The 20,707-nt window shown below is 38.0% G+C and overlaps 1 pseudogene; it reads right to left on the bottom strand.

Moving 5' to 3' along the window:
- Positions 1 to 11,265: 11,265 nt before the first annotated feature.
- On the bottom strand, positions 11,266 to 12,094 carry LOC105881567 (small ribosomal subunit protein eS4, X isoform-like; annotated as a pseudogene).
- Positions 12,095 to 20,707: the final 8,613 nt, after the last annotated feature.

Below are 20,707 nucleotides of genomic sequence, written 5' to 3'. Positions count from 1 at the left end.
ATGTGTGAATTTATTTCTGCGTTCTCTATTCTGTTCCTTTGTTCTATGTGTCTATTTTTATGCCAGAACCATGCTGTTTTGACCACTACAGCTCTGTAGTATAATTTGAAGTGAGGTAATGTGATTTCTACAGTTTTGTTCTTTTTGCTGAGGATAGCATTGGCTATTCTGGGTCTTTTGTGGTTCCATGTAAATTTCAGGATCATTTTTTCTACTTCTATGAAGAATGTCATTGTTATTTTAATGGGGATTACATTGAATTTTTAGATCACTTTGAGTACTATGGAAATTCTTCCAATCTATGAGCATGGAGTATATTTCCATTTTATTGTGTCCTCTTCAACTTCTCTTTTCAATGTTTTATAGTTTTCATTATAGAGATCTTTCACTTTGGTTAAGTTTATTCTTAGATATTTTATTTTATTTGTAGCTATTGTAAATGGGATTAATTTTTTGATTTATTTTTCAGATTGTTCACTGTTGGCATATATAAATGCTACTGATTTTTGTATGTTGATTTTGTATCCTACAGCTTTACTAAATTTGTTTATAAGTTCTAATAGTTTTTGGGTGGAGTCTTTAGGTTTCTCTAGATATAAGGTCATATTTTCTGCAAACAAAGATAATTTGACTTCTTCCTTTCCAATTTGGATGGACTTTATTTCTATTTTTTGTCTGATTGCTTTAGTTAGAGCTTCCACTACTATGTTGAATGACAGTGGTGAAAGCAAGCATCCTTATCTTGTTCCAGGTCATATTAGAAAGACCAAGGGCTTTTTAGTCAGCAGGTTGTGAATCCTGCCAGGACTGGGTCCTTGCCTTCAGGGTGGTGTGTTTCCCTCTGACCTATGGTGGGTCTAGAAATGCTGTTCAGGAACTAAGGCCTGGACTCAGGGGCTTCAGGAGTCTGCTTGGTACCTTATTTTACTGTGGGTGAGCTGGTACCTAATTACCAAACAAAATTTTTTTTTTATTTCAGCATATTATGGGGGTACAAATGTTTAGGTTACATGTGTTGCCTTTCCCCCCTTTCCCCCCACGAGTCAGAGCTTCAAGTGTGTCCATCCCCTAAACGGTGCTCTTTGCACTCATTATGTATGTATATCCCCATCCCCTCTTCCTCCTCCCATCTGCTGGATGCCTGATAAATGTTACTCCTATATGTCCACTTAGGTGTTGATCAGTTAATACCAATTTGCTGGCAAGTACATGTGGTGCTTGTTTTTCCATTCTTGGGATACTTCACTTAGTAGAATGGGTTCCAGCTCTATCCAGGGAAATACAAGAGGTGCTATATAACTGTTGTTTCTTATAGCTGAATAGTACTCCATGGTATACATACACCACATTTTATTAATCCACTTTTTGAACTCTTCCTTTTTATTTTCCCACATGGAAGAAAATTCTCTCTGAGTTGCACTGCCGGGACTTGGGACGCAAGTGACACAGGCACTGGCATGACAGTTGCCTCTGATGTCTCACTGGGTCACATGCATGCCAAGCCACTGGCTCCGAGCCAGCACAGCTGAAGGGATTTCCCAAGGACTGCAGCCTTTGTGGCCTGACTGCCTTACAAATTTATTCCAAGCCTCAGGACTCAGGTTTTGGGGCAGAGGATTTACCTCTGGCCAGGCTGATCTACATCCTCCCTCTGTGGGTAAGCCTGAATTCCAATGCAAAATCCCCAAATCATTCTTCCCTCCCTGAGCCCACAGATTCTCTCTCCCTCACTGGGTGCACTGGGGGGACACTGCCAGGGGATGGAGGCGGGGTGGTGTAGGCAATGCAAGGTTGTCTTTTCTGCCGCCTTCTTCCATGCCTCTTTCCTTGGTGTAATGTTTTTTTTTTTTTTTGAGACAGGGTCTCACTTTGTTGCCTAGGCTAGAGTGAGTGCCGTGGCGTTAGCCTAGCTCACAGCAACCTCAAACTCCTGGGCTCAAGTGATCCTTCTGCCTCAGCCTCCCAAGTAGTTGGGACTACAGGCATGTGCCACCATGCCCAGCTAAATTTTTCTATATATATTAGTTGGCCAATTAATTTCTTTCTATTTATAGTAGAGATGGGGTCTCACTCTTGCTTAGGCTGGTTTCGAATTCTTGACGTCTAGCAATCTGCCCACCTCGGCCTCCCAGAGTGCTAGGATTACAGGCGTGAGCCACCGCGCCCGGCCCCCTTCGTGTAATGTTAAACCGGACACTGATCACTCACCTGATTTAGGGTTCTTCTGAGGGTGCTTCCTTGCATGGATAGTTGTTGAATTTGGTGTTAGTGCTGAGGGATGATCACTGGAGATTTCTCTTTGACCAACTTGCTCTACCCCCTTGCCAAATGTTTTTAAGGTATAAAGAGCTATGTAAAAACTGGAGAACATCAAAAGGCTGGATTCAATGGAATGTGCTTAGTAGGAGCATCTTGGAACAAGAAAGAAGTGGGAGCAGTGCCTCTGCAGTGTTTCTGAAGGAGAGGAGGTTTGTTTTTCATCCATCAGAGGCAGAGAGGAATCTCTCTGAGCAGCTGGTCCTTAACTGGGACCAGTTTAGGGAAAGGTATGGAGACTCACTGATCTGTCAGGTGTATTAGTGCAACATAGAGTCAAATTTTAATAATGCAATTCACTTATTTTCCAGAAGCCTTTGAATTCAAAGAATGCCTAATAAAGTTAACAGCAATAATTTTCAAGTGTCACAATTTATAAAGCTGTAAGGCAATTTTACATTTGAAATAAAATTGACTTCTAAACCCTGAAGGGAAGAAAAAAATAGTAAATTAGAAACTGAAATGAAGTCAAATTTCTGATCTTTATTTCTTTTCTTATACTCATCAGTCTATTCATATCCCCCTGTTTTCTTTCCCCTCATGATCCCTATTTCTATTATTCTAACTTCAACATACAATTTCTAGTTTTTGAATATTTTTATTTGAGGTGACTCATGAACACATAGGATTTTTATTGCTATCTCATAACCTCTTAGGAAGGGGTTCTTGAAGCCTCTTGCAAACTTCAACTGTTTAATTCTTCCCTTCTAGTCTAAGGGGAAAAGTGTAACTCAGGGGTCAAAGAAATAAAGGCCTTCATATTCAGGGTTTCAAGATAGTAATTCAATTATAGTGTGAATTCAAGTCTTCGAGAAAGTGTATGCCTGGAGTCTTCCCATATTTTGAGTTAATCAAAACCAAACTTATATCACTTCCCCAAATATGATTATTCTTGCACTCTACTCCCAATGAGACTTTTCTCCTTGTTCAACCTATTTCTAAAAAAAGCCACTGGTTTTGCTTAAATAATACACAAGGGTGTTATGCACATCTGGACTGGGTAGAAAGAGGAGTGGGGAGTGGGGTCTGCTAAGGTAACTAGGAAGCTACTTAGAGTCTACCATCTTTTTATAGAGCTGCCTGGAGCTTTGCTAGAAGTTGCATACATGGTAGCAGGTACAATCTATCCTTAGAGTCTAGCTTGATTTCCACTCCCTGGGGCAGCCTGAAGATCTCTTTGTGATTTCATTGCCTTCTTATATCTTATATCCCAGGCCAAGGGTTGGCAAACTATGGCCTGTGGCCAAATTTTTATGTTTTTATACAGTAAAAATTAAGAATGGCTTTTACATTTTCAAATAGTCAACCAAAAAATCCAGAGGAGAATAATATTTTGTGACACATGAAAAATCATGTGAGGTTCCAATTTCTGTGTCATACTTGTCCATAGCTGCTTTCGTGCCACAGTGGCCGAGTTGAGTAGTTGGGACAGAGAGCATATGGTCCATAATTGCTAAAATATTTACTGTATGGCCCTTCATAGAAAATATTTGCTGAACATTGGCCTATTTCTTTTCTCAGCTCCTGTACTGTCTTGTCCATGTGAATTGTTTTTAATTTGCCTCAGGATACCCTGAATGTGGAAGCCCATCCCTTCATGTTTTGATCAAAAAAAAAAATCTCCATCAAATATTTATAGATTTTTGAAGAATTCACTGAATTTTGGGGGAGAGACATAAGAAGAGATCACAGAACACACTACATTTTTGCCACTTTGCTTGCATCACCATTTTCTCCTCTTTCTTTTTCCCCCTTCTTCATCTAGCATAACCAAGAATTTCCTTCAGGTCACTTCCATTAACTCTCAGGTTCCCTGCAGGTCTCAGCATCTATCCAAGGCTGGTATATGGAGGAATTGCTTCCAAACAAAGCTAGTGTCGCCCTGAAAAGGAATTCTGGTGAGCACAATTTTTTTTTCCACTTCATTACTACAGAAGGACAATAGTTCTTTGGAGATTTCACTGCAGCCCAGAGCCTTCTCTGGGTGCTAATGACTTTGCATTCCAATACTCTTAAATGGGATCTCAGTTGGATCGTAAAGTCTTTCACATGGGGCCCCGTCATCCATGTGTTCGTTAGACATCAGAACTCTGGATGGTCTTTCAACTTTAATCCTCTTGCCTGCATCAATGAAGGAAGGAATCAGAGGCTGTTCTTTCAGGTGCTTTAGATACTTAAACCCATAATTATAGAAATCTGATTTTTATTGTACTGTGCTTTAATCAAAACAACACACTCAGAACTTGAGTGAGAATGGTGTGTCGTGATCTGTTGTTACATGGAAAGATTGCCGTGTGAGTAGCTGGGATTATGAAAAATCTACAGTGGTGTCAGAAATTCTGGCGAGAGTTCTGATTGAGGGTGATTAGAGGATATCTGTCAAGCTCTTTTCAAGGCTTGCTTTGTTCTCCTGGTCATGGGTTTAGAAGAGAGCTCTTCTTGGGAGCATAATTACAGACAATAAAATACATATATGAAAAATGTAACATTTTCTTTCATCACAGAAAGAAAGATATAGCAAATATATTTGCATATTGTCATAAATTTCTAGTTAAGATAGAGTTGAAAATTCTATAGTTCTAAATAATAATGATATACAAGGGTGTTATGCAAATCTGGACTGGGTAGAAAGAGGAGTGGGGAGGGTAACAAACATGTGGAATGATGGATGAAATTTAAAAGACCTGGGTGGGCTCAAAATCTAGAGGAACATCTCTGTGGCCAGAGAAATCAAAGGTTTGATTGGGTTTCAAAGTGTAGATTTGCCAGGCTTTGCATGAACATGCATACAGGGACTGTATGGAGCTCACTGTTTAATGTCCCCTGCTCTGGAAAAGAGACAGAAAGAGGCTATTGTGGGCCAATGACTAATAAAAGTCTAGGAGCCTAGGGAAATGGAATTTGGCCTCACCAACATGAGCTGAACCAGACTCCCACTGGCTCAGTGAACGTACTGTTTTTGCTGTATTTCCTCAAATCACTCTGGGGCAAAGACTTTGAATTTCCAATATAAGACTGAAGATCTGTGTGCAGTTGACCTGGAATGGAAAGGAATGGGGTGGAGGGGAAGAGAGTGAGAGAGGCAAAGAGTGCAAAAGCTTTGGCTCAACATTCTCCAACAAATGAAGAAATCTTAGACATCTTAAGCTAAGAATGATGGTAAAATAAACTAACAATCAGATGAAAATTCAGTCCAGATTAAGAAGAAAAAGTACAACAAACTCCAAAGTAATAAAGCAGATTGACAGTTTTAACTATGTAAAAAGAAAATATTTATGACAAAAGCAACTGCCCTGATGGTGGCAGTTATATAGGATTTGATTACTAAAAACTACTCATAGGAACCCAAATGACAATGCTTTCAAATAAATCTATCTATCTATCTATCTATCTATCGATCGATCGATCTATCTATCTATCTATCTATCTATCTATCTATCTATCTATCTATCTTTTTGCAGCCAAATGATACAATATAGCAACAGCATTAAAATCAAGCTATCATAGCTAAAGCCAACCTGGCAGCAAGGGGTCTAGATTGGCCAGGTGCAAACTCCAACTATACTGTGTCGGAAAGGCTGTAACAAGATATCATTATCTCTTAGATCAGCAACCACTGACATGTGTACAAAATATCAAAACCAGGGAGCTCCCAAAAGAGTCTTAGATCGGGTCGCTTCTACCTTGCTGGTCCCCTAGGCATGTTCCATAACAAGCCTCTGTGGCAGAGTTCTTCTAGGGTTTTAATGAGACCACTTTCAAATAATCGGTCTCACTGTTATCAATAAACAATGTGAACAAGCTAGTTTACATTACTCCAAAATTCACCTGGAATCCATGATTACAGAGCAACACTATTAAGCAGTTCATTTCATGCCTTGATCAGAGGTCGATGCGTGCAGATAATTCAGCAAAAGAGTTCAGGACAATTCTAGGCCTGCAGGAGTTAATCTTCATACCATAAATAAAGTCAAATGACAAACTAGGAAAATAAATTACAACTTACATTGTAGATAAAAGGTTAATTTTCCTAACATATAAAGAACTTCTACATATCAATATTGAAAAGACTAATGCCCAATTGCAAAAAAATCAGAGGACATGAACAAATACCTTACAGAAATAAAATCACTCAAACATAAAAAATAAGCATATGAAAAAATATTCAACTTCATTCATGGTAAAGACTATGCATATTGAAACTGCACTGAAATGTCATTTCTCACCAATCATAATGGCTAAGGTCAGAAAGTTTGAGCATACATTGTGTTTGCAAGGCTATTGGCTAACTATTCCCCTCACAGTTGGGCAGTGAATCCTTTCTTGAAGGGGCATCTAAGTATGACATTTTACCATCTACTACAGTAGAACATCTCTGATATAGGATGTTTGCATCCCATCCATAAACTCTTGCTCATGTCTGTAACTCCAGCACTTTGGGAGGCTGAAGCAGGAGGATTACTTGAGGCCAGGTGTTTGAGACCAGCTTAGGCAATTAGCAAGACTTTGTTTCTACAAAAAATAAAATAAAAAAGAGTGATTTTCTTCATACATAAATCAGTCAGTATCCTCCCATCATACCCAGCCACCCATCTAACATCTCTACTCCTTGCTCCTTGCATGCCAGGTATCATTGCGTGTGCTGATCCCGTCACCTGGGATGCAAGAAAATAACAATGCAAATACAAATCAATACAATGAAAATAAAAATTGATACAGTTCACCAAATTCAATACTAATAAAAACACCTTACTTTTAGAAAGTTAAAAAGAAAAAAATAAATATATTCTAAACGAAAGTTACAAGATGGGTAGTATTGAATAGGTGTGTGCCTGTGCAATCGTCTAAGATTCTAATATGGATTGAGATGATAGAAATCTGAATACCTAAAATATATCTACATGTATTTAAAATTCAGCAGCAAAAATCTTTAAATAGCTATATGGGATTAATTTATTTATTTCCTCTTAAAATATTTATTGGATGTTTCCTCAATAAACATGCTAGATATTGTGGGGGAATATCAATGAAAATAAGACAGCAAATCTTTCCTCCAACAGCTTATGATATTATATATAAGGGAAGTAAAATGTGTACCTAAATAATATGGAACAGGGGTTGGAAAACTTTTTCTATGAAGGGCCAAAGATGAAATATTTTAGGCTTTGCTAGATATACTGCCTTTGTTGTAACTATCCAACTCAGCATTTATTTAGTTATTTATTTTTAAGACAGAGTCTCACTCTGTTGCCCAGGCTAGAGTGCCGTGTCATCAGCCTAGCTCACAGCAACCTCAAACTCCTGGGCTCAGGCGATCCTCCTGCCTCAGCCTCCCAGGTAGCTGGGACTACAGGCATGCTCCACCATGCCCGCCTAATTACTTTTTACATATATATATATTTTTAGTTGTCCAGCTAATTTATTTCTATATTTTTAGTAGAGACAGGGTCTCGCTGTTGCTCAGGCTGGTCTGGAACTCTTGAGCTCAAATGATCTGCCCGCCTCAGCCTCCCAGAGTGCTAGGATTATAGGCGTGAGCCACCGCGCTTGGCCGTAGCTCAGCTTTTGCAGTGCAAAAGCAGCCACAGGGCAATATGTAAAGAAATGGGTGTGGCTGTGTTCTAATAAAACTTTATTTATAAACCAGTCATGAGCTGCATTTGGCACATGTGCCATAGTTTCCTCATACCTGAAAAATATAAAATAATAATTCCATTTGAGAAATCCATTGAATAGCAGTTTAGAGGAGGGAGAGCTTGCATCTAGTTAACAACAGTGTAAAAGGACTTCATGGGGGAGACGACTTAATCTGGAGCTTTAATGTTAAGTAGAATGTCAGTTTTAGGTTATGGTAAGGAGAAAGGTGAGGGTGAGATGGGAAGGGAACTCTTGGTAGAGAAAACAATGTAAGCAGAAGCACAGTGGAGTTGGTTAGTAAATGAGTGTGTAGTAGCAATTCAGTTTGATTTAAGCATAGTATCATTAAGTGGAATAAAAGGAACATAGGTGGGAAGGAAGATTTGGGCAAGACCAAGAAAGGCTTTATAATTAGTCAAAGGAGACAGCTTGAGTGGGTTGATGGTGAGCCATTGTGTCAGACAGTGGCATTGCCATTTATGCCTTAAAAAGTTAATCTAACATTCTGGGGTATCTGAAACTTAAACAACTAGGGATTCCCTTAAAGAAAAGGGTATAATATCATGAATTTGACATTAGGTATTGGACCTAATGGAAGGGGCCCGTGTAAATGCTGGGCCCTGAAATCTAAGTTTCATTAGCCTCCTGAAAAATCTACCTCTATAGATGGTATTATGTAGGATGGCTACAACAATAGTCTTGGCAAAAGATAACAAGGTATTGATGTGGAAATGGCAGAGGGAATTGGGAAGAACAGACAAATATCAGACTCTATAGAGGTAAAAGTGCAGGGCTTGATGCTGGAGGCAAAGAAGAGAAAGAGACAAAGATGGATCAGAGATTTATAGTCTAAAGGTTACAAGGAGGATGATGATGATACAAATAGAACATGATAAGAACACAAATAGAACACGAAGGGAGTCCAGGTTTTCAAAGGAAATAGATGCAATCAATTTTGACTAGAGTAAGTTTGAGATTGTTTAGGCAAAAGTGTCCAGCAGGTCATTGAGAATGTGACATTAGACCAGGTGCAGTGACTTATGGCTGTAATCCTAGCACTCTGGGAGGCTGAGGCAGGAGGATTGCTTGAGCTCTGGAATTTGAGACCAGCCTGAGCAAGAGTGAAACACCGTCTCTACTAAAAATAGGAAAAATTAGCCAGGTATGGTGCCTACACTCCCAGCTACTCAGGAGGCTAAGGCAGGAGGATTGCTTGAGCCCAGGAGTTTGAGGCTGCAGTGTGTTATGATGACGCCACTGCACTCTAGCTGGGGTGACAGAGCAAGACTGTTTCCAGAAAAAAAAAAAAAAAGTAAAATTAGAGATAGGGAAAGAAGTCTGAATTTGGGAGTCACCTATACCAACATGAGTGTTGTGACAGAATGAGATTGTCAAGGGAGAGGAATACCGAGAGATCAGAAGTCTTTGGATGGAGTGACCTCATTGGGTAAATGTTAAAATGGAAAAATTATGCCTATCGAATTGATACACTGTCTGGATGTTTTTATTTGCTTTTTGGCTGCCAAAATTTTCCATAAATATCCTGTAACTTTAACAGAATATTTAGAATGAAACTACTTTTTATGCTACTTTATTATTCATTAGAAGTTATAGGTATTGTCCTGAAATTTAACACTTAAATTATTTATACTCATGTGGGCTTTACATGCTTATTTCTTTTTTATTTTTTAATTAATTATTTTTTTTATTACTTCATATTATGGGAGTATAAATACACTTATTTCTTAAGATGACATTCATAGTGATTTTTAGTCTCCTTTTATGAAGATACAAAAATTTATGAAGTATATGCCCCCTCCTATGACAGATAACTTTTAAATCTGTCTTCCTTCCCTAGTATTTATAATTACTCTACCTCAGAAGGGGTCAGACCTCTAGAACTAGAAGGAAAGAAGAACTCTTGAGATGCATGTAATTATAAGTAATAATTATGCTCTTTTACTGTAATTACCGTTCCACTTTAGAGCTTCTGTCTGCCCCTTCATGATTCCTTGTGACACTAACAGGATCTAAGAAGTTTGGTACAAGCTTCTGAAGACAATAGATATACTTTTTTTTTTTTTAATTATTTTTTTTTATTTTGGCATATTATGGGGGTACAGATTTTAAGGTTTCAATAAATGCCCATTTCCCCCCCTCCCCCCAAAAGTCTGAGTCTCCATCATGACCATCCCCCAGATGGTGCACATCTCACTCACTATGTATGTATATACCCGCCCCCCTCCCCCCTCCCACCTGCCCAATACCCTATTACTGTGGCACCTATGTGTCCACTTAGGTGCTACTCAGTTAATACCAGTTTGCTGGAGAATATATCTGGTGCTTGTTTTTCCATTCTTGGGATACTTCACTTAGTAGTATGGGTTCCAGCTCTAACCAGGAAAATATAAGGTGTGCTATATCACCATTGTTTCTTAGAGCTGAATAGTACTCCATGGTGTACATATACCACATTTTATTAATCCATTCTTTGATTGATGGGCACTTGGGCTGTTTCCACAGCCTTGCAATTATGAATTGTGCTGCTATAAACATTCGAGTGCAGGTGTCTTTTTTGTAGAGTGTCATTGGATCTTTTGGGTAGATGCCCAGCAATGGGATTGCTGGATCAAATGGTAGATTCACTAGTATCGCTTTAAGGTATCTCCATATTGCTTTCCACAGAGGTTGAACTAGTTTGCAGTCCCACCAGCAGTGTAGGAGTGTTCCTCTCTCTCCGCATCCACGCCAGCATTTATTGTTTGGAGATTTTTTGATAAAGGCCATTCTCACTGGGGTTAAGTGATATCTCATTGTGGTTTTGATTTGCATTTCCCTGATGATTAGAGATGTTGAGCATTTCTTCATATGTTTGTTGGCCATTCTTCTGTCTTCTTTAGAAAAATTTCTGTTCAAGTCCTTTGCCCACTTTTTAATGGGGTTATTTGATTTTTTCTTCCTAATTTTCGTGAGTTCTAAGTATATTCTAGTTATCAGTCCCTTATCGGATGCATAGGATGCAAAAATTTTCTCCCATTCTGTAGGTTGTCTGCTTACTTTCATGACTATTTCTTTGGCTGTGCATGAAGACAATAGATATACTTTTTGAGAGTGTTTGTTTAATTATGTAGTCTCAAATGGCTGGTACAAAAAACCCAGGATATTCAGGATGTTAGTATCTATCTAATCAGTCACATTTCCTTCTTTAAGACACCTAGTTATAATATATATCATATTTTTTCTTATCATTGTGTTTTTTTTTCACACTGTAATATCTTTAATGAAGTACAAATAACTTTTTAACATGTTATTATGTTACATGGAGACCGTTTCACCCGCTGCTCTGTTTGGCTGCCAGTCTCTTATCCCTCTCTTCAGCAATGGTGAGGCGGATACCTTTTCCTCGAGGAAGAGAAATCCATGGTCTGTTGCCTTTGCCAATAACGAAAATGTTGGAGAGGCGAGTGGCAAAGCTGTTGCCATTGGCATCTTTCACGTGAACCACATCAAAAGACCCGGATGTCCTTCTCTGTTGGTGATCACACCAATTCTCCCCAGGTTAGCGCCTCCAGTCACCATACACAGGTTACCAGTGTCAAACTTGATGAAATCAGTAATCTTGCCAGTCTCCAAATCCATCTGAATGGTGTCATTCACTTTGATGAGTGGATCAGGATAGCGGATGGTACGAGCATCATTGAGTCACCAGATGAGGGATTCCTTTTGTGCCCACAAAGGTTTTTCTCACTTTGCACAACTTGTACTTGGCCTCCTCAGGTGTGATACGATGAACAGCAAAGCGACCCTTGGTGTCATAAATCAGACGGAAATTCTCTCCAGTCTTGTCAATGCTGATGACATCCATAAATCCAGCAGGGTAGGTTATATCAGTTCGGACCTTGCCATCGATTTTAATGAAGCGCTGCATGCAGATCTTCTTCACTTCATCTCCTGTCAGGGCATACTTAAGCCTGTTTCTTAGGAAAATGATGAGTGGGAGACACTCTCTCAGCTTGTGGGGACCGGTGGATGGACGAGGAGCAAACACACCGGTCAGCTTATCCAGCATCCAATGCTTTGGAGCTGCTACACGCTTCAGATGCTTCTTGGGACCACAGGCCATGGCTGCGCTAAGCACGGAAAGAGCTATTGTGTTTTTTAAATGTCTTAATTGTTTTTCCCTAATGTCTCCCAATAATACTTTTACTATTTTGAGAAGCATGTTCTCCTTCCCAACATTCTTGGGATTATTGGAAACATGGGAGAAATACCTTCACCACAGAGTTTATTAGAAAAAATACTGTAAAACTGGTTTTCAGCCTGGTTCATTGTCAGAATCATCTGAGAGACCAAAAATACACAGATTTAAATCATCTGCAACCCTGAACAGTTTATGCCTTGTCTTGGGTTGGTCCTTCTTTTTTTCCTTACGTTTGCACTGAGATATTTCATCCATTCTCATGGCAAAATACCATCTATGTTCAGATGATACCAAAATTTATGTCTCTGGTCCAGTTCTTTCACCTGAATCAAATTACATGTTTGGCATTTCCACTTGGATAATTCACTTATACAGTGTGTCTCAAATTTAACCTGTCCTGAACTCTATTTTCTACCCCACTCAACCTGTTTTGCTCTAAATCTTTTCCTTATTAGGGAATAGCCACTGTATATGTGGATATGTAGGAATCATCCTTGATTCTTCCTTTTTCCACACACTATTTCTGCTCTCCACCAATTCATTGGCAGTTTCTGTAGATTTTTTCTAATATATGGCTGGAAGCTGTCCATTTCCACTGCCATCAACATCGTCCAAGCTTCTTGTGTGGACTAATGTACAGTCTCCTAAATTGGACTCTCTGACTCACTCTTGCTTCTCTCATCCTGCAGTGGCTAGTGCATCTCACATTGGATTCACCTGAAAAACAGAAAATACTGACGCTAGGGTCTCTGATCCTTCTGACCTGTGACGCATCACACCTTCACCCACCTTGCTCTACCTTGCTTCTAGGTTCAGCTTCCTCCCTTTCCAAGTTACACCAGTCCATGCAGTGAATCTTGAAAGTGGCTAGGTGCATGTTGTTTGTTGGCTATTTTTCCTCATAGCAATCCCATCTTATCTTTCAATCATGTGTTTGGACTGGGAGAACCCCATTTTCCCAGTCCTGTCCCTGCTCCCACTTTGTGGTTAGGAATATGACCCAGGATTTCGGAATACTCCATCAGCTTTTTTTTCCTCATAGTTTTGGCTGGCGATGTGAGGAGCTGTGAACTGCTGGAGTTGTGAACCTGCCTCATCTCCCCTGACTGCATGAAGTGGGTCATCTCTGGTAGGAGAGCAAGTGACCAATACGTGAGGAAAAGAGAAGCCTTGAGAGACAGATGCTCCATTTGTATTATCTCACTTGATCCTTACAATAGCCCACTAGATTATCTATCTATTATCTATTGTCCCCATTTTACTGATAATAAAAATGAACTCCAGAGAGATTAGCTAATATGCTTACATATTACTACTCAAGTTAGAATACCATTTAGCTATAAAGAATTACTAGCTTGTGGGCCGGGCGCGGTGGCTCATGCCTATAATCCTAGCACTCTGGGAGGCCGAGGCAGATTGCTCGAGGTCAGGAGTTCAAAACCAGCCTGAGCAAAAGTGAGACCCCGTCTCTACTATAAATAGAAAGGAATTAATCAGCCAACTAATATATATATATAGAAAAAATTAGCCGGGCATGGTGGCGCATGCCTGTAGTCCCAGCTACTTGGGAGGCTGAGGCAGGAGGATCGCTTGAGCCCAGGAGTTTGAGATTGCTGAGAGCTAGGCTGATGCCATGGCACTCACTCTAGCCTGGGCAACAAAGTGAGACTCTGTCTCAAAAAAAAAAAAAAAAAAAGAAATACTAGCTTGTGAAAATCATTTTCTGAAGTATCTTTATAATATTAATTCTCTCTATGCAAGAATAAGTTTATTATGAATATTCCACATAAGTATGGAAAAACTATGTCATAAGGATGAGTATATAATTATTTATTAACACTGGTGAATCAACAGGACATGTGTTTTATATATAAGGTTAGTGGTGTTGGTTGTTGGCAAATTTGTTAAATGTCTTGGAATGCTGTTGGGTCTGGTGTATTAAGGTTGGTTGGAATAGTGCTTCTTCAAATTTAGTGTGATTAGGAATCCCCTGGAATCTTATTTAAATGTAGTCTATGATTCAATAGGACTGGGGTGGAGTCTGAAATTCTGCATTTCTGACAAGCTCCCAAGTGATGCCTATGCTGCTGGTTGCTAGACCACTCTTGGAGTAGCAAGGGGTTAGAATATAAGTGACACAAGTTATATTTATTTCACAAATCTCCCTGTAACTTTGTGAAAGATTAGAGCCTAAATTATAATCATATCCAATAGGATAGCACACAAAATTCATTAGTACCTAAAAGAAAAAAAAAAAAAACCCAACATCAGTTTGTGCTCATGTTATTACTTTAAGACTTAGATACCCACTGTACTGTTGATCTTGGGACAGATTAGGGAAAGCTTCTATTAATATAACTCTTTTGGAAATCTGGGTGAGGAGTAAATGCTTACAGAACTTTAAACTGGTGCTGAGGCAGCTTCAGGAGAAACACAAATGATAGAAGTGAAGAATCTGTAGAAGGGAGATACTGCTACCTAAGAAGTTAGTCCCTGACAAATGTCATACTGCGCAAAGTGTCAGAAATAAATGACTCATGCAATTCAAGTTCAGAACCATTCTTGGTAAATAGAAGCCTTAACACTTGCATATTTAAACAATGAGTTCTTTTTTTTTTTTTTCTAAAGAGAGAGTGTTTTATTTCTCTTCCTGTCTATATTTCAACCTGGTTTCCTAAAAAAAAAACCCACAAATTCATTTCGTCAGTTTGTAAATAAGCTAACAGGGCTGGGAAGAATTCAAATTTCTGAAAAGTTGAATACCCTGGAGTCCTTCTGCCAAATATATTATGAGAAAAATATCATGCAGTGCCAGTAGATACATAGCAAAATTGATAAAGTTTAATGTTTATGAGAATTTATAAAAGTGAAGTTTTGAAATAGTTTTACATTGAGAAAAGCCATATTCTTAAAATCAGTAACATTTTTCTTATACCTGGGTAAATGGGACAGTAACTTTTTTTTTTCTTTTTGGAGGGTGCAGAATTATCAGCATGAGGCCCTCAGGTTGGGGAAGAAGGTAGCACAGTGTAATGATTTCGTTGTCTTTTGTGAAATGTGAGGATAATATTTTGTATGAATAGGATTGAAGACAGTTTTGTAGGTTGTAGCAGACATGTAAGCAAAAGGGATTAATTTAAATTTAGCCCAAAGATGGGCTTGCTAGGCATTCCTGAGTTGTTTTCAATATTTTTAAAAGCCTAAAGGAAATTCTGTGGTGATTAGGCAATCAAGGCTTGCTATAGCATCGTGGCTCCTTAATTTTGGCTGATATTAAAGAATTTAAGGAGAAAACACTGGTTATCTGGAGCCAGTTGGAAGTAGTGGTTGGGATTTATATGCCTTTTCTTAAAAATGAGTTAAATAATTAATTATAATATGATGGGCTAAGCCTTTGAAAATATGGAATTGATATGGACTTAGACAATGAAAAGGCTCTTTTGGAAGCTGAGGTGTAGGGGGCTATTATTAAAAATCAAATACATTAACTTTTAGGGAATACCCCTTGAACGAAACCAATGAACATATTTGTAGTTGGTCAGTTAGCAAACATTTAATGAGTATTTTCCATGTGCCAGACACTGGGCTGGGATTTGTGGAAATAGTAATGAACAAGTCATGGCCGGGCATGGTGGCTCACTCCTGTAATCCTAGCACTCTGGGAGGCCGAGGCGGGCGGATTACTCGAGATCAGGAGTTCGAAACCAGCCTGAGCAAGACCCTGTCTCTATTAAAAAGAGAAAGATTGTAGATCACAAAGATTCCTTAAGAAAAAAAAAAAAAAAAAAAAGAAAAGAAAAAAAAAAAAAAAAGAGAAAGAAATTAATTGACCAACTAAAAACATATATAGAAAAAATTAGCCGGGCATGGTGGCGCATGCCTGTAGTCCCAGCTACTTGGGAGGCTGAGGCAGGAGGATCGCTTGAGCCCAGGAGATTGAGGTTGCTGTGAGCTAGGCTGACGCCACAGCACTCACTCTAGCCTGGGCGACAAAGTGAGACTCTGTCTCAAAAAAACAGAAACAACAAACAAACAAACAAAAAACCAAGTCATGGTCATTGTCCCTATGAATTTTTGAAGAAAAAGGAAACATTAAAGAAATAACGAGCTGTACACAGTGTTACCATGTTATTCTAGAGGCTCTTAGGGGTAAATAAAATGTTAATGCATTTGATTATTTATATATTTAACTTAAGGTATAAAATATTGAAAAGAAACAGACAGTTATTTGGGATTAATACAGGCAGTGAGAGATCCTTAGCGTCCATCTGATTCTCATACCTTGGCTTGGATGTTATCCTACACACATATCCCTGGAGTTTTTTCTTGAGATATATCATCTGTGAGCAACTCTCATAAAAGAGTTGGTTTCAGAAAATTGGTGAAATGAATCACTTTCATCAAAACAGCATTTGTTGCACTTAACTTTTAAATTCTTGACTCAGATATTTTCCTTTTTATGGCCCAGAGTTCAAGCTCAAACTCTTCTGCAATGACCATCTATCTATTTGACTGTTTGCATTTGGTACTTTTGTTTTATGAATCCTGTTTTGATTTACTCGTCTCATGATTTGTTCATGTTAGTTGTCATAGAAAGTCGTAAATGATCTCTTAGTCTCTTTACTCTCTATATACTTTCTTCTACAGCTTTTCAGATGACTCAGCCATTTTTACATTTTTAAATGTTTAAATATTAATATATAATAAAACTTCCAGAAACGCAAAATTTCTTTGATTAAGCAAACGAATTTTCAGAAAAGTAGTCACATCTATTAAATTCTTTTATGTACAGTATTTTAATTTCAGCTTTGTGATACATGTTTGATGTATTGTAGAACTTTGGAGAGTAAGTGTTGTATTTCCTAAACAGCATGATGAGTTCATGGGTTTAGTGGGTTCCTCTACTGTTATTCTTTATGCATTATACATATTTTATTTATTTATTATTTTATGTAACCTTGTAAAAATTTATTTTATTGTGGTAAGAATGCAAATGAGATCTACCTTCTTAACAAATTTTTATATACACTACAATGTTGTTGATATAGGTACAATATTGTACAGCAGATCTATGGAACTTATTCATCCTGATTAACTGAAACTTTATGCCCATTGATTAATAACTTTGGATTTTCCCTTCTCCTCAGCTCCTGGAAACCACTATTCTACTCTTTGATTCCATAAATTTGGCTATTTTAGATACCTTATATAATTGGAATCCAGCAGCATTTGTCTTTCTGTGACTGTCTTATTTCACTTAGCATAATGTCCTCAAGGTTCATTCATATTGTCATATATTGCAGAATTCTCCTCTTTTTGTAGGTGTGAATAATATTCCATGGTGTGTGCATGTGTGTGTGTGTGTATACATACCGCACACACTTTTTTATCCATTCATCTGTTGGGGAGCATTTAGCTTCTTTCCATATTTTGTCTACTGTGAATAATGCTGCAATGAATATGAGAGTACAGGTATCTCTTCAAGATCCTGATTTCAATTATTTTGGATATATACCCAGAAGTGGAATTGCTGGATCATATGGTAGTTTTACTTTTAATTTTTTGAGGGACCTCCATTCTCAAAAAGTTTTATAGCAGCTATACTATTTTGAGTTCCCTCCATCAGTGTGTAAGAGTTCCAATTTCTCTGTTCTCACCAACATTTATAGTCCTTGTTTTTTTTTTTTTTTTTATAATAGCCACCTTGACAGGTGTGAAGTGATTATCTCCTTGTGATTTTAATTTGCACTTCCTAGATGACAAGTGACATTGAGCATTTTTTCCATATACTTGTTGACCATCTGCATGTTTTCCCTGGAGAAATGTCCATTCAAGTTCTTAGCCTCTCTCTCTATATATATGGAGAGAGGCTAAGAACTTGAAAGTCTCACTGTGTTGCCCAGGCTAGAGTGCTGTGGCATCAGCCTAGTTCACAGCAACCTCAAACTCCTGGGCTCAAGCAATCCTCCTGCCTCAGCCTCCCGAGTAGCTGGGACTACAGGCATGGGCCACCATGCCCGGCTGATATATATATATATATATATATATATATATATATATATATATATACATATTTTAGTTGTCCAGTTAATTTCTTTCTATTTTTTTTAGTAGAGACGGGGTCTCACTGTTGCTCAGGCTGGTGTCGAACTCCTTAGCTCAAACGATTCTCCTGCCTCAGCCTCCCAGAGTGCTAGGATTATAGGCATGAGCCCCCATATCTGACCCTTAGCCCATATTTTAATTGTTTTTTATTTTTTGTTATTGATTTATAGGAGTTCCTTATATATTTAGGAGATTAATCTCTTATCAGATATATAGCTTGAAAATTCAGTAAGTTGCCTTTTCACTCTGTTGATTGTTTCTTTTGCCGTGCAGAAGCTTTTTAGTTTGATGCTTCACTTGTTTATTTTTGCTTTTGTTGCCTGCGATTTGGGTGTCATATTTATAAAATCACTGCCAAGACCAATGTCATGAAGATTTCTACTATGTTTCTTTTTAGGAGTTTTATAGTTTCAGGTCTTATGTTTGAGTCTTCAATTCACTTGAGTTGTTTTTATGTAGGTGTAAGATAAGGGTACAATTTTATTCTTTTGTATGTGGTTTTTCTAGCATCATTTGTTGAAGAGACTATTCTTACCCTATTTTTGAAAACTTGTCATAGATCAATTGACTGTGTATCTGTGGATTTATTTCTGGGCTTTCTATTCTGTTCCATTGCTCTATACATCTGTATTCTATAATTATTACTTTTTATCTAATCAATATTTAATAAAATATTAAAAATTAAATTGCTATCCGAAGTTACAATCTTCAGTAATAGAAACCTGGAGTGCACTATTGGAGCTCTATGGACCCTAGAGCTTTTAAGAACTTAAAAGGCCATTATTAAACAGCACATTTTATTTCCACTGACCCCCTCCCCCCAAAAAGTGGATAGTTATATTATTTATCATAATACTAAGGTTAAACTAACATTTATTTTGTTGAATTTATGTCTATTTCCTATACAGATGAAAATTTCATTGTAATAATTCAAGGACTGACTTGTAGGTCAAAGTTGAATGTTTGTTATGTGAAAATGTATTTGTTAGCATGTTTGTGGCATAAAAAAATTGTGTTTGATCACTTAAATTTTTAAGTTATTTTTACCGTGGCAGGTAGGTTTTACACATCACTTTGTGATAATTAACTCATTGATCTTATTTAATAAACTTAAATGAGTTCAATTTAAAAAGGCTGTGAAAATTTTTCTCTACATCAAGAAAATATCAAAAGCCCTCTTATTTTACAATTAGATAAGTAACAATGTAATTTAAAAACACATAGAACCTTGATTTTCTGAGAAACTGCCTACATTTATAAAATAAGGTGGGGGTTTTTATATGATCATTGGATTCTCGGGTATTCTTTGGCTTAATGTAACACATAAATATAACCCCAAGCAGGACTTTGAAAATATTGCTAAGATATTTGTTTTATATATAAGTCTACAGAAACACATACATACACACAACAGGTGTGACTGGTGTTACAGACAAAAATTAAAATGTGCAAAAACGATTGTACGACATGTGACTTATTCTAATCTGAATCTATCAAAATAAATTGTTTTTTCCTCTTGTTGCTTCTTACCTAAAAAGACAAAAAAAAAAAAAAAATAAATAAATTGTTTCGTTAGAGAGCGGGATGCTATGGCGCTGAAACACGCATTAAAATTTAATTGGAAAAAAGGCTGCTGAAGAGAGGCTGAGGCAGGAAGCCAGGATGGGAGCACCTGGGTTGTGAAAATGAAAAAGGATAGTGGGGAGCATTTTGAGGTTAAATTGGCTTCTTCACAGCAAAGCACATGCTGAGGACTCTACCTGGAACATTCTTCTTCCTCCTGCCACTCCCTACCCATTCCTCTTTCTTTGTATGGTTGATTTTTTTCTTTTCCTTTCGGTCTCAGAGCTCATGTCTTTTCAACGGAAATGCCTTCTTACTTTAAGTAGTCACCTGTCCCCACCAAATAACTCTCAGAAACTTGTTTATTTTGGAGCCGGGTGCAGTGGCTCAAGCCTGTAATCCTAGCACTCTGGGAGGTTGAAGCCGGCGGATCGCAAGGTCAGGAGTTCGAAACCAGCCTGAGCAAGACCCTGTCTCTACTAAAAATAGAAATAAATTAATTGACCATAAAAATACATATAGAAAAAATTAGCCGGGCATGGTGGCACATGCCTGTAGTCCCAGCTACTTGGGAGGCTGAGACAGGATCGCTTGAGCCCAGGAGTTTGAAGTTGCTGTGATCTCACTCTGTCTCAAAAAAAAAAAAAAAAAAAAAGAAAGAAAAGAAACTTGTTTATTTTTGTCATAGTACTTACCACAGTTTTTCTTTTTGTTTGTTTGCATTGTGATTGTTTGCTTCCCTTTCCCATTGTTCATTTCTAGTCTCTAAACTCCATGAGAAACTGTTATTTGTCCCAGTGTCTACTATTCAACAGCTATGTTGAATACTAGCTGTTCCACAGAGATCTGGGCCCCCTTACTGCTTTCAGGTAGCAACACGGGTAA

This window comes from Microcebus murinus, chromosome 1 (assembly GCF_040939455.1).
Source record: "Microcebus murinus isolate Inina chromosome 1, M.murinus_Inina_mat1.0, whole genome shotgun sequence".
Classification (NCBI taxonomy): domain Eukaryota; kingdom Metazoa; phylum Chordata; class Mammalia; order Primates; family Cheirogaleidae; genus Microcebus; species Microcebus murinus.
The sequence above is the reverse complement of the archived record's forward strand: the minus strand, read 5'-3'. Positions and strand labels throughout refer to the sequence as shown.